This window comes from Schistocerca piceifrons, chromosome 3, assembly GCF_021461385.2.
Source record: "Schistocerca piceifrons isolate TAMUIC-IGC-003096 chromosome 3, iqSchPice1.1, whole genome shotgun sequence".
NCBI lineage: Eukaryota > Metazoa > Arthropoda > Insecta > Orthoptera > Acrididae > Schistocerca > Schistocerca piceifrons.
This window is the reverse complement of record NC_060140.1, coordinates 336,005,712-336,018,882: the sequence shown is the minus strand read 5'-3', so window position 1 is coordinate 336,018,882 and position 13,171 is coordinate 336,005,712. Positions and strand designations below refer to the sequence as shown.

The 13,171-nt window shown below is 44.4% G+C and overlaps 1 protein-coding gene and 1 non-coding gene across 2 annotated transcripts in view; one reads left to right on the top strand and one right to left on the bottom strand.

Moving 5' to 3' along the window:
- The window catches only part of LOC124788635, a 291,652-nt gene that overhangs the window by 102,916 nt on the left and 175,565 nt on the right, over window positions 1-13,171 (bottom strand). The window lies entirely within an intron of this gene.
- Window positions 6,840-6,914, top strand: Trnal-caa. Its single transcript has one exon. It is a non-coding gene; the product is annotated as a tRNA-Leu (tRNA).

Genomic DNA, 13,171 nt, shown 5'->3' with positions numbered 1-13,171 from the left:
TCGCAATAAGCTACCCACCCAGCCCTCTGCTATGCGACCCAAGCGTAATTCAAACGCTGTAAAAAGTAATGTACAGACTGCAAGTGAAGCGGGAGTTGTTGTTCCACCCGCCCAACCCACGAGTTGTCGTAAGCAGCGAACGCGCGCTAAACGCGCTGATTTTGTGTCTTCCGCCTCCACTGCGCCGATGCAGAGACAGTGTAATAAACTATTTGTGAAGCTACGCATCCAGGATAAGACCTTCAATTTTCAATTAGACACTGGTGCGTCTGTGACTCTCATAAATAGTGCTACGTATGCGGCTATCGGCCGCCCTAAACTTTCAGCGGCAAAACATTCTTTGGCTACTTATAGTGGAGAACAAATTCCTGTGTTAGGTGTATGTAGCGTGCCAGCCACATTCCGTGGCAATACAAAAACAGTTTCATTTACAGTGCTCCGCGCTACAGACAGTGTAAACATTTTCGGATTAGACTGTTTTGATTTGTTTGGCCTGTCTATCCAAGACAATGTGTTGCAAATTAATTCTGTTGTTGTTCCTCAAGACAGCATAACCTATTTGTGTAAACGATACAGTGACATATTTAAAGACGAACTAGGTTGTGCTGCGAACTTTGCCGCTCATATTACGTTAAAAGATAATGTTCAGCCTCGATTTTGTCGTGCTCGTCCAGTGCCTCACGCCCTCCGGGCACCTGTAGAAGATGAACTTCGTCGTTGGCAAAACAACGGTGTTATTCAACCCGTTTCAGCGAGCCAGTGGGCTTCTCCCTTAGTTATTATAAAGAAACCGTCTGGCAAGTTACGTTTGTGTGCTGATTTTAAGTCGACAGTTAATCCTCAGACTGTCATTGATTCTTTTCCTTTGCCTAGACCGGACGAGCTGATGGATAAGTTAGGGGAAGCTCGTTTCTTTTCCAAAATTGATCTCCGTGAAGCATATTTGCAATTGCCCCTCGACGAGCAATCACAACAGTATTTTGTCATAAACACGTCGTTGGGGTTGTTCCGTTTTCTGCGTTTGCCTTTTGGTTGTGCGTCAGCTCCAGCTGTTTTTCAGCGTTTTTTGTCACAACTCTGGCTAATGTGCCAGCGTGTTGCAACTATTTAGACGATATTGTTGTGTCCTGTCGGACGCCTGCTGAACATTTCCGTAATTTGGAGTGTTTGTTTAAAGTGTTGTCTCAGGCAGGCCTACGTTGCAACATCGATAAATGTTCATTTTTCCTTACGGAGATGGAGTATCTGGGACATGTTATTAATGCTCAAGGCATTCATCCCTCCCAGTCACATTTAGCAGCTATTCGTGATTTGCCCGCCCCTCGCAATCTGCATGAATTGCAAGCAGTTCTTGGCAAATTGATGTATTATATTAGGTTTATACCTAATGCATCACAGATTGCTGCACCATTGCATCGTCTCCGCCGTAAGAATGTTCCGTTTGTGTGGTCAGCTGATTGCCAATCAGCCTTTCAGCAGCTTAAAGAGGCTTTATTGAATGATCGTTGTCTGGTCCATTACGACCCTAACAAGCCTCTGGTGTTAGCTTGTGATGCCTCTTCTTTCGGCCTCGGTGCTGTGTTGTCTCACCGAGTCGGTAACACCGAACGTCCTATTGCGTTCGCATCTAAATTGCTCAACAAAGCTCAGTGTAATTATAGCCAATTGGACAAGGAAGCGTTGGCTATTGTGTTCGGTGTCACAAAATTCCATCACTACCTCTATGGTAGACCATTCTATTTAGTAACAGATCACAAGCCCCTGACGTCCCTGTTTCATCCGTCTAAACCAGTTCCTCAGCGGACAGCTCAGAGACTACAACGTTGGGCTCTTTTGTTATCACAATACCAGTATGAGATACTGTATCACCCTACAGCTCAGCATGCAAACGCTGACGCGCTTTCTAGATTGCCGATTGCTGCGGATGATGTCTTCGATTCCTCTGACGACTCTTGCCATCAGATTGATGCCGATGAGCATCAATCCCTCCAGGATTTTCCGATTGATTATCGTCAGGTGGCACGTGAGACAGCTACGGATCCTCATCTGAGTTTACTATTACGTTTTGTTCAACGTGGTTGGCCGTCCAAGGCAAAGGACATATCGGATCCTGTGGTTCGTCGCTATTATCCGCAACGTCATCTGTTGTCTGTTTTGCACGGAGTTTTGCTGTTACTCACCGAGAATGACCAGCTTCGTGTAGTGGTTCCCCAAGTGCTCCAATCCAAGGTCCTCGACTTGTTGCATCAAGGTCATTGGGGAGTGGTCCGCACCAAGCAGCTTGCCCGCCGTCATTGTACATGGATCGGCATTGATAAGCAGATTACGCAGATGTCTGCAGATTGTTCGACGTGTGCCGAACACCAAGCTGCTCCGCCTCAATGCTATTTTGAGTGGGCACGCCCTGCCGGTCCCTGGCAGCGAGTACATATTGATTTCGCTGGTCCATATTGGCATTCTCGTTGGCTCATCGTGATAGATGCATTTAGTAATTTTCCGTTTGTTGTGCCCATGCAGTCTACAACGTCTGCACAAACTATACAGGCGTTGACTTCAATTTTTTGTATTGAGGGTCTTCCAGAAGTTTTAGTGTCTGACAATGGTCCACAATTTACCTCTGCTGAATTTGAAAGTTTTTGTTCTGCCAATGGCATTCGCCATGTTCTTACTCCGCCGTTCCACCCTCAATCGAATGGTGCAGCGGAACGTTTTGTACGCACATTCAAGGATCATATGGACCGCCTTCGTGCTACGCACTCTCGTCAGCAGGCCCTCATCACGTTCCTGTCGTCGTACCGGACCGCGCCACGCGACGGCCCTTCGCCTGCGGAGCTTCTCCACGGCCGTCGTCATCGTACCCTCCTACGGTTGTTGCACCCCCCGGATCGACCCGCCGCTTCTGAGCATCGCACGCGTTTTCAGCGCAACGACGCCGTTTTTTTCAGAGTTTATCACGGTCGCCGTCGTTGGGAACGTGGTACCGTGATAAGTGTCCAGGGTCGCGGTTTTTATACTGTTCAAGGTGCTACTGGGGTGCACAGGAGTCATCAGAACCAGTTGCGCCGCGCTGGCCGCCCGGATTCTGCCGCTCGTTCTTTGTCCACAGATTTGGTCCGCGGCGGGTTCCAGCCGCGCCTTCCGACTTCGCTGCCGACCCCAGGGCAGCAGCAGCAGCCGTCGCCGCTACCACGCCGACAGCCCGTCCCGTTGGTGCCTCCCGCGCAGCTTCATCCGGGAGCGCCCCAGGTGGTCGCTCCGGCGCCTGCGGTCCCTCTTCAGTCGCCACCGCCTTCGGAGCTGATGGACGTCGACCCCTCAGCCGGGTCGCCTTCCCAAGCGGTGGCTGTGCAGCCTGTCCTGCAGCCGCTTGCCTTGGGCACCCCCAAGGAGTCTGACACCGCAGCGCCTTGTCCGACGCCTCCTCAGCAGCCGTCGACGCAGCGTCAGGAGACGTTGCCTCTCTTCGTGGGTCCCGACGCCCCGTCACGTCCAGTACCAGTAGCTGCGCCCGTGGTCACAGGCGTGCACCCTGACCTCGGTTTTCAGTCGGTGTTTCCCGAGGCCCCGCGCAGCCAATGCTGGGGTGCGGACCGGGGACTGCCACCGACAACAGTCTCCGCCCCGGTCTCTTCTGCTACGCCTGCGGCCAGACCCCTCCCCCGCCGTCGACGCTTGCCACGTCATTACTCAACGACGGTGCGGTGATTTGGGGGGGAGGAGTGTTATATCCTAGCCAGTAATGCCACCCGAGCCCGCTGCCAAAAGGTTGGCAGCATCAAAGTCCGGACGCCGTCCGCATAAGCAGCGCCAGCGAGACAGGAAATCGCCGCAAGTCTGCGCGCGCCGCCGCTGGCTTCTGGCTTCTTAAGCGCTGGAGTCGCGAGCGCTAGGACAGTTCTGTATTCGCTGTTCAGTTGTATACTCGACACCGAATTGTGTACTTGCTAGTCAGTTTTGTGTTCATCGCAGCAGAGTAGTAGTTGTCGTCAGCCGACGCTGACCTAGCCGCTCCGACTCGAACTAGACAGATTTCTGTAGACACGGAGTTCACTACTGTGTTTCTGTATCTTCGTTAATAAAGATAAGTACCGACTTTTATTTAATCAGAGTGTTTGGGTTTTCATCTTTCTGTTCACTGTTCCAGCGGACCGGTCGGCCCGCTATTAAAAGTGTGGCGGTGACTTTGTAAGCCGTTTCTACAGCGAATTGTTTGTCGCTACGAACGCCGCCACAAAAATAATATTAGTCAGGAAAGTGCCAGTGGCCAGTCTTACTCTATGATGATGGACTGAATCTAACAATTCCACAGCTGAAGGTGTTACTGAGCCATCAATGTGGCAATCATAATTCAGTCAGGATGGAGGAGATTGGCATGACCCACATCCTAAGAGGTATGGGCAAGGGAGCATATAGTGCTAAGCTTCCACATGCATCTTGTCTTCAGTTGACAAATACTGTGTAATCATATCAGCTCTTTATCTCATAGGAATCCCAAAAAATTGGACTGTGCAACAATGACCAAGTGCTGGGTACCGTAGAAGAATTCTGGGTCAGAATAAATTGCGGTATGACGACAGAAATGCAAGACTCGCATTTTCGTGAGAGAGAACTGGAAGATATGGGAAAGGGCCAAGTGGAGGCCATTTGGATGGTGACTTGAAGCTGTCATTCAGCCTAGTTTACCAAATGGGAGCCATACTAAATTTGAAAGTCATTATCATACTGCACAGTGGTTCTCAGTAATCCAATGGAGATCAGAAGCCCATTGATGGCAATGAGGAAGAGTGTAGTAACACTCAGCAAAGTGTGCTATGGGATGTTATTGTCTTGCAGCCACAGGGGCCCAAGTGATCTACAATTCACGGCTGGAACAACCAGTGGGATGAAGATTGATGAATAAAAATTGGCTGGGAGTCTAGAAAGTCCCTGTCATGGAGGGTAGGTAAAATCTGATGATGCCAAGCAATGTTATTTGCTTTATGCAGTTAAAAAAATTCAATGGAGTGTTGGAATTCAGAAAAAGCCATTTGGATTCCTGTTTTCAGCCTAATCAGAAAGCTGTTTGTCAATTGTCCCACCCAGAAACCATACAGATATTGAGATAAAAGGCCCCTCGATTTGAGAAGCCAGCACAATCGTTGAGCTGCCACCCTTTCAAGCAATTTGCAGAGCAATGAAAGGGAAACCGAAGTTCCAATGGTGTGCGTGATTGCAACACAGCTGTCTCCCACAACCTGACAGCAGAGGTATGCAACTGCCAGTTGGTTCTTTGAAAAATTCAACATGATAATTAGTCCAACAGGTGATGACAAGGAAGTGACAGGATCACCAGAAAGTGGTCACTATCACACAGATCAACATGTAGTGTTCAATGTAGCAATTGTCATTAAAGAGATACAGTTCAAGATTAGAAAGAAGCTGATCTATAAGAAGACAGATAGATATTTCCCCCACGGGGTGTGGTGTGCACCGGAATCCTTCAGTAAGAAAATAGGTCGGTGGAGATGGGAGTGAGGGGGAGGTGTTGTATTAAGATGGTCATCTCAAGGAAATAAAGTGACCTGGACAGCTGGACACAAATTAAGTTACAAATGGTTATTACTGAGATTTTTAGCACTAATGCTTCCAATATGGTATGGAGGGGAATCTACTCCTTGATGACACCTATGTGAACTGATGTATGTCCCATCCATGTGATCTTAGAGCTGGTATGGTGTTGGTATAATGCACAGTAACCACAAAGTGTTATTAGTGAAATGTGTCTCTTGGGAAGTAACACAGATTGCAGAGCAAGAGGAAGTCAGTTGTGAAATTCCAGAAGGTGACAGTAATATCCATTGATCATCATGCTGAGGGTGTCTTGGTTAGGTGTGAAGGTGCCCGGAAGAAAGGTCATGCACCAGGATCACTGTGTGTCACTGACGGGGTTGGAACATCATCAAGCAAACATCAATTCAGAGTCCAACGATATATTTGGATCTGGCACCTTTACAGTCGCCAGAATACCCTTTTCTCAAGATTTTTTCTTCTCTCTCAACTGTTGGCGGTCAAGATTCTTATGAGGGCTTATGCACTGTGCGTATGGGAATGCAAGAAGAGTGGGTAGTCCTGGCACCCACACTCACTGGTTGATGTTGGTCTCTGATCAGTGGATTTCTGGGCAGAGAGTTCCTGAGAGGGAGCTTCTCTGGCCGAGTGCATAAAGTGGTCCCCAAAGACGGTGCCACAGCAACCACAAGAGTGGAGGACATGTGCCCACTTAGTCAAGTATATTTGGGCAACTACTGAATGCTACAACTGAGAGAGTAAATACAGCAGGTACTGTCGACTGCTGACAATGTGGCCACAGTAGTGGCAAAGGTTAACATCTCTGAATCTGGATACAGGCAATCATGTATTCAAACTTAGTGAAAAACAGTATAGATCAAAAAGGTTTGTTTTTTCACTAATTGTATATAGAATGAGATTTTCACTCTGCAGCAGAGCATGCGCTGATATGAAACTTCTTGGCAGATTAAAACTGTGTGCTGGACCGAGACTCGAACTCGGGACCTTTGCCTTTCGCGGGCAAGTGCTCTACCAACTGAGCTACCCAAGCACGACTCACGCCCCCTCCTCACAGTTTTACTTCTGCCAGTATCTCGTCTCCTACCTTCCAAACTTTACAGAAGCTCTCCTGCGAACCTTGCAGAACTAGCACTCCTGAAAGAAAGGATATTTCGGAGACATGGCTTAGCCGCAGCCTGGGGTTTGTTTCCAGAATGAGAGAGTGAAAAAGTTTGGAAGGTAGGAGACGAGATACTGGCAGACGTAAAGCTGTGAGGACGGGGCGCGAGTTGTGCTTGGGTAGCTCAGTTGGTAGAGCACTTGCCCGCAAAAGGCAAAGGTCCCGAGTTCGAGTCTCGGTCCGGCACACAGTTTTAATCTGCCAGGAAGTTTCATAATTGTATATAGCTTACGAGATCGCTGTCCTCCAAATTGTTACAAAAAATTTTGAAAATATATTTTCTGAGCTCCAAAACATGAGGACCTGTGAACTTCAATTCTAGACTTTTGCATTGATTGAGTAGGTCAGCTGTCCTCAGAATCAGGGGGAGTAGACATTCCTGCAACTGAAATGGACATGGTGAATTTTCATGAAGTGGTTGCCTTGTTGTCTGGAAGGTCTCAACGTACAAAGTGATCTCCACCTCTTGAAGTATTTGCGTAGTTCTTCATCTGTCAGCAGCATTAAGTTCCAGTGAAAAATTAATCCCTGTACCAAGTTGAGGCTCTTATGGGGTCCGATGGTAACAAGCATATCACAGGTTGGTTATAATAGATTAATGCCCGGGACTGAACAGGATTTGCCATCTTAATTAAGATGGAAACACTTCGTTTGCAAACTGAAGTGAGTTTGACAAACATGTTTTCAATATTCTCCATAAAAAAACTGGTTTAGTAGAGAGAAAGGACCCTCCATCTGTTCGGCTAAAAACAAGGAACTGAGGGAAATGACAGTCTGCAGGTTGTTTGGTTTTCTTCTCTTCCTATGGTGTAGCCAAGGGGGGAATACTGCTAATATCATAACAACTGGCACTGAATAGAGGTCTGTCTAAGGAGACTGCAGAAGCCTCACAGTCACTGTGTGATAACTTTGGTCATTCAATAATGCCAAATATCCACCATGATGCCGTATCCTTTGAGCACGGGCTCTCGCTTTGGGTGTCACCTGGCCATAGCAAAGACCATCTGGTGTGCTGGATAGTGCCTTCAGTCTTTGTACCCCCATATGGTCAAGCATCTATTCCTTGGCATGTGTGAGGTGGTGATAGCTCAAGCATCATCAACAGTGTGATACCTGCATGGTCAGGGGCCTACCACCATACTGGACTTCAAATCTCCACACCTGGTAGGCAACCTTCCCTGCTGGGCCTCCACAATCTGCAAAAAGTTTTTAATTGGAGGAAGTCAAACCCATATGTGAGGACCGAACACAAATTAACTTAAATATATGATGTAAAATAAGTCAGAGAATCCAGAATTGATGTCTAGGCTGTCAGCATGAAATCTGTCCTGCAGAGTAAATCAGAGACAAGATATAGTCAGAAAGTGAAATTGTGGTATAGGGAAGGAATAACTACTGTGATGGCTTGGGACCCCCATTTTGCTGTACCTTCCTACATAAAAAGTAGTTGAGAGGTCCTCTAGGTCTATTTAACTCCAGCATCAGCATTTTCATGAAGTCTTCAATATCTGCTCTGTTGCTGCACACAACTAAACCATCAACAACATAGATTGTGACTCAAATAATTCTTGTTGCCCCAATGGTAGAAGGGAGAGAGCTCACCATCATTCTTTTTTTGAATCTGCTTTCATCATGAAGTCTATGAAATATTTGTTCCAACAACACAGTGTCTAGTTGAGAACATACAGACTTTTCTTCAGTCAACGTAAATGTCCAGTATCATCTTCAAAATCTTCAGGCTGTTACACGTATACATCACCTTTTCGAGTACATCTTTGAGAAAAGCTGTTTTCATGTCAAAGTGGTCAAGCTTTGCTTTCTCTGCACAGGCCACTGCCAATGGGGTTTGAATAGTACCATAACTTTCAACAGAGCTGAATGTCTCTTCATAACCAGTTCCCTGCCTTTGTATGGGTCCTTTGGTCACAAGTTGACCCTTGAAGCAAATATTCATATTTTATGCAATTTTCTTTTGTAAGACACATTGATTGTGCAAAATCTATGCACTGCATGGGCATTCACTGACACCCATGTATGATTCTCTTTCAGGGACTTCCATTCTTCATGAATGGCCTCCAGACACTGATTTTTATAGCTAGATTGCAGAGTATCAGTACAACAGCTTGGATCTCTGGCCCTGATGATATTTCACCCATGTACACGCAATCTCCACTGCTCATCTATTCTGGTTCCCTCTTTTGACATTTGTTTCTTCATTTCTCGATACTTGACTTCCTCCAGAACTTGATGTTGTGTATGTATCTGATTCCTCTTCACTTAAGCCTTCTGTCCTCCTGTTGTGGGTGACATTTTCTGATTCCTTTCACTCATCGCAAGTCTAATTAGGTTGACCCTGTCTAACAGTTTCATCACGAGCAACCACAAATTCAGTAATGGTGGTGTGCAGATTGTATACAACTTCAGCCTTTAATTTTACATTGTGACTTGGCAGAACCTTTCTCCGAAATTGAATCTGTCATTCACATACCCAACCAGATATCCATGCACAGCACTGTCATCAAATTTTGAACAAAAGTTCTTGTTCACATGTAGGCCATCACAAAAATTCTCCTCTTGCAGCTAATATGCTCCTGTCTGAAAGACTGATTGAATAGTGGGGTGCCGTCATCAACACCTTACAAAATTTTCCCAATGAATTTGGTATGTGAACATATTTGTGCTCTTTTTAACATGCAATTCACATCTCACTTCCACAAGCTCCATACCGACTAATTGCTGTAAATTGCTCATACCCATCCACTCCCACTTGCCCATTCTCTCTTACTCATTCAGCCCCACTCATTTTCATTATCTCTTTGTCTCTCTCTGTCACTGTCTCCTGTCTAACAGCCACATTCTCAGTCATTCTCTCCTAGAACAACTACTACTGTCTCCTCTCATCACCGTCGTCTCCCTCTTGCTCTCCTTTACAGCTATAACCTCATTCATTCCTTCCCACTGCTGCTGTCTCTTCTCACTATCACTATACCTCTCTTCCTCATTGCCACTGTCACAGATCCTCACTCATTATCACTGGCTCTCACCCACCTCAACTTCCACTATGTCCCTCTTGTTCTGTCACACTGTCACTGTCTGCTTCACTCTTCCAACACTATGAACATTGTCTATTATCTTCCAGTATTTATAACTTCACCGTCTCTTTCCCACTGCCACTTTATTCTTTTCTTTCAACATAAAAAAATGCAAATGTGTTTTCACTCAGAGTCTTTTAAAACATGAGTATATTAGCCTTTTTTGTGCTATGACAGTAGCATTTTTCTGTTGGTTCCCTTATTTTCCCTGCTACAGAGGGACATGGCTGTCTTATGAAAGGAGTTATATGGATCGGTAAAATTTTGTTAGTTTACTTACGTGAAACTGAAATAATGCCAAATGAATTTTACACCTCAGGCTGAATTTTACATGCACAAAAATTTTGCATAGGCCTTGGGACTATGATGTGAGATTCTCAGAACCCTTCAATGATAATGGAGACACTTAACAGTATATTTCTTCATGGCATGTCACTTTATAAACTACACTTTCTCCTCGCACCAGATATTACATGCATTTTCTACATGTACAAGTAGGGTAACTCTGAACCTCTGTGTCTCAGAAACAAATAAAAGATATCTAGAAAATTTTCGAGGTCGTTCGAGATCAGAATACTAGGAACCTATCACAAAAATTCCAGCCATCTGCCGTGTATAGCCATTTTGGAATTCACAGCTTAGTTCTGGTACCCAAAAACTACCAATTTGCTTCATTTGCCTAAGTAGGAGGAAGTGCGTAATATTCAGACTCTGACCCTATACTGTAAGATAGTTACAGTACGACAAACCTCCTGTTGAGTATAGAAATAGTGTCTAGCCCAGGACCCATCCGTAACATTTGACCCTGCCTTTCTATCATCAATCGAACCTGAGGACAAGCCCCATAAAAATTCTATTTTTACGTGCAGCATTTTGGAACACATTAGATAGCGCGTGGTGTTACAGGTGTACTGGTAACATTATTTTCTAAGGATTCTCAAATGATTCAAGCTGCCTAATGGTCATCCATACCGCAGTTCACAACATGTATTTTTTCAATAGAGGACTTCCCACTGCAATTCAAAAGGTATCTAGTAGTATTGCATCCTTCTGCCCACACTTCTTTCGGCAATTTACTAGGGTTCAACAGTGAAAGTACACTCTCCTCAATAGCAGTTTTCTGTTCTTGCAACACCCTTTTTTTGTGGTTTGTAAGGTAGAGTAATGCAATGCTCCATTCTGAGACTTTCTTGTTATCTAACTCTCTTCCTTTATCACACCAGAAATGTTTGATAACATGAATGTTTTTCTTAGACTCATTCAAGGACTGTTCTAGGGTGGTGCTGACTTCACTCTTCTGCCTCAGGAGGAAAATTTTATAAAATTTGCTAAAATCATCTTTAATATATATGTAGTAGTGAGCTATTCCAAGGGACTCTATAGACTTAGGTCCATTTACGATGGCATGGATTTATTAATCAGTAACTATTTGTCTGTGCAGCTGCCTTTACAAAACTCTAAGTAAGCACTTGCTGAAGAAACATAAAGCACATCCTTCAATTCAGCATTTTTTCTGGCAGTATTAAACTGCATTTCATTTTTCACAGTTCCCTGTTCATAAGCTGATATCCTTACAGCTCTTTTTCCAACTGAAATCCTTTCAGGAACAGAAAATATTGTATACAATATAAAATACTGTTTATATATAAAAACAAAGATGAGGTGACTTACCGAACAAAAGCGCTGGCAGGTCGATAGACACACAAACAAACACAAACATACACACAAAATTCAAGCTTTCGCAACAAACTGTTGCCTCATCAGGAAAGAGGGAAGGAGAGGGGAAGACGAAAGGAAGTGGGTTTTAAGGGAGAGGGTAAGGAGTCATTCCAATCCCGGGAGCGGAAAGACTTACCTTAGGGGGAAAAAAGGACAGGTATACACTCGCACACACGCACATATCCATCCACACATACAGACACAAGCAGACATATTTAAATATGTCTGCTTGTGTCTGTATGTGTGGATGGATATGTGCGTGTGTGCGAGTGTATACCTGTCCTTTTTTCCCCCTAAGGTAAGTCTTTCCGCTCCCGGGATTGGAATGACTCCTTACCCTCTCCCTTAAAACCCACTTCCTTTCGTCTTCCCCTCTCCTTCCCTCTTTCCTGATGAGGCAACAGTTTGTTGCGAAAGCTTGAATTTTGTGTGTATGTTTGTGTTTGTTTGTGTGTCTATCGACCTGCCAGCGCTTTTGTTCGGTAAGTCACCTCATCTTTGTTTTTATATATAATTTTTCCCACGTGGAATGTTTCCTTCCATTATATTGATATATATATATATAATACTGTTTATTCGCAGTGATGTGGTTTGTGCACCACTACTACAGTACAAACTGTCAACTTCAACACAGTTATTGACTAAAGCACTGAATAAATGTGACAAAAATGCACTATTATTTTCAAACTGATTGATGTGAATGCAATTACCTGCCCTTTCATCTGACATACTGCTGCTCACTGGCCTACCTGCCCACATTTATGAGAGGGTGATTTTTGCTTTGCATTTTCCCTATTCTTTTTTGATTTTTCAATCAGCACTTATTTCAATGAATTTTCATCTTAGGACCTGTGTGTGTGTGAGAAATGCAGCTAATTCAACCATACTTTGATTACAACACTGAATCATGCACAACTTTTCAATCAAAAGGTTCAACAATTTTATTTTCAGACAGAATCATGTTGCCCAAGTCTTCAAAGTTGTCTTATTCTTTTCCTAGTATGGATAAAATATAACCATTTAAAATTCTTACAGACAAAAGACTTTCCTTGTGCCCCTGCAATTCATTGTTTGAATATATGAAAACTTTCAGCAACTTTTCAACATGAGCACTAGTGCAGTCATTGCCTACTGCTACATTAGAATTACTAATGTAACTTGCCCCCAAGTTTCACTTGTGTGGCTGCACGTCAACATGAGCTTGGCTACTACTTGCAACTTTTGCATCACTTTTCAATTACTGCTGGTGTACCATTTACTTGTCCACAGTCACATCTTCTACCAGTTCTGGGCACATGTATGTAACATTAACAATGTCTTCAAGTGCATATGCTCACAACAGCATTGACACATACCTTTTCCATTTTTTTCAGTACTAAGTTCGAGTCTCGGTCTAGCACACAGTTTTGATCTGCCAAGAAGTTTCAGTCTTCAGGTACTTCAAGTTTATCCACTTTTATTTCATAGTCACCAATGCTGGCTGCAATTTTCGTCAGTCACAAAGACAACAGACAAAGTCATGTTATTTCAAGAAAATTTATCAATGAGCAGAAACAAATACTTTGCACCTATTCACACATGTCCTGGGCCTCTAACCTGTTAAGATTATTTATTTCAAATGGACTACTAAATA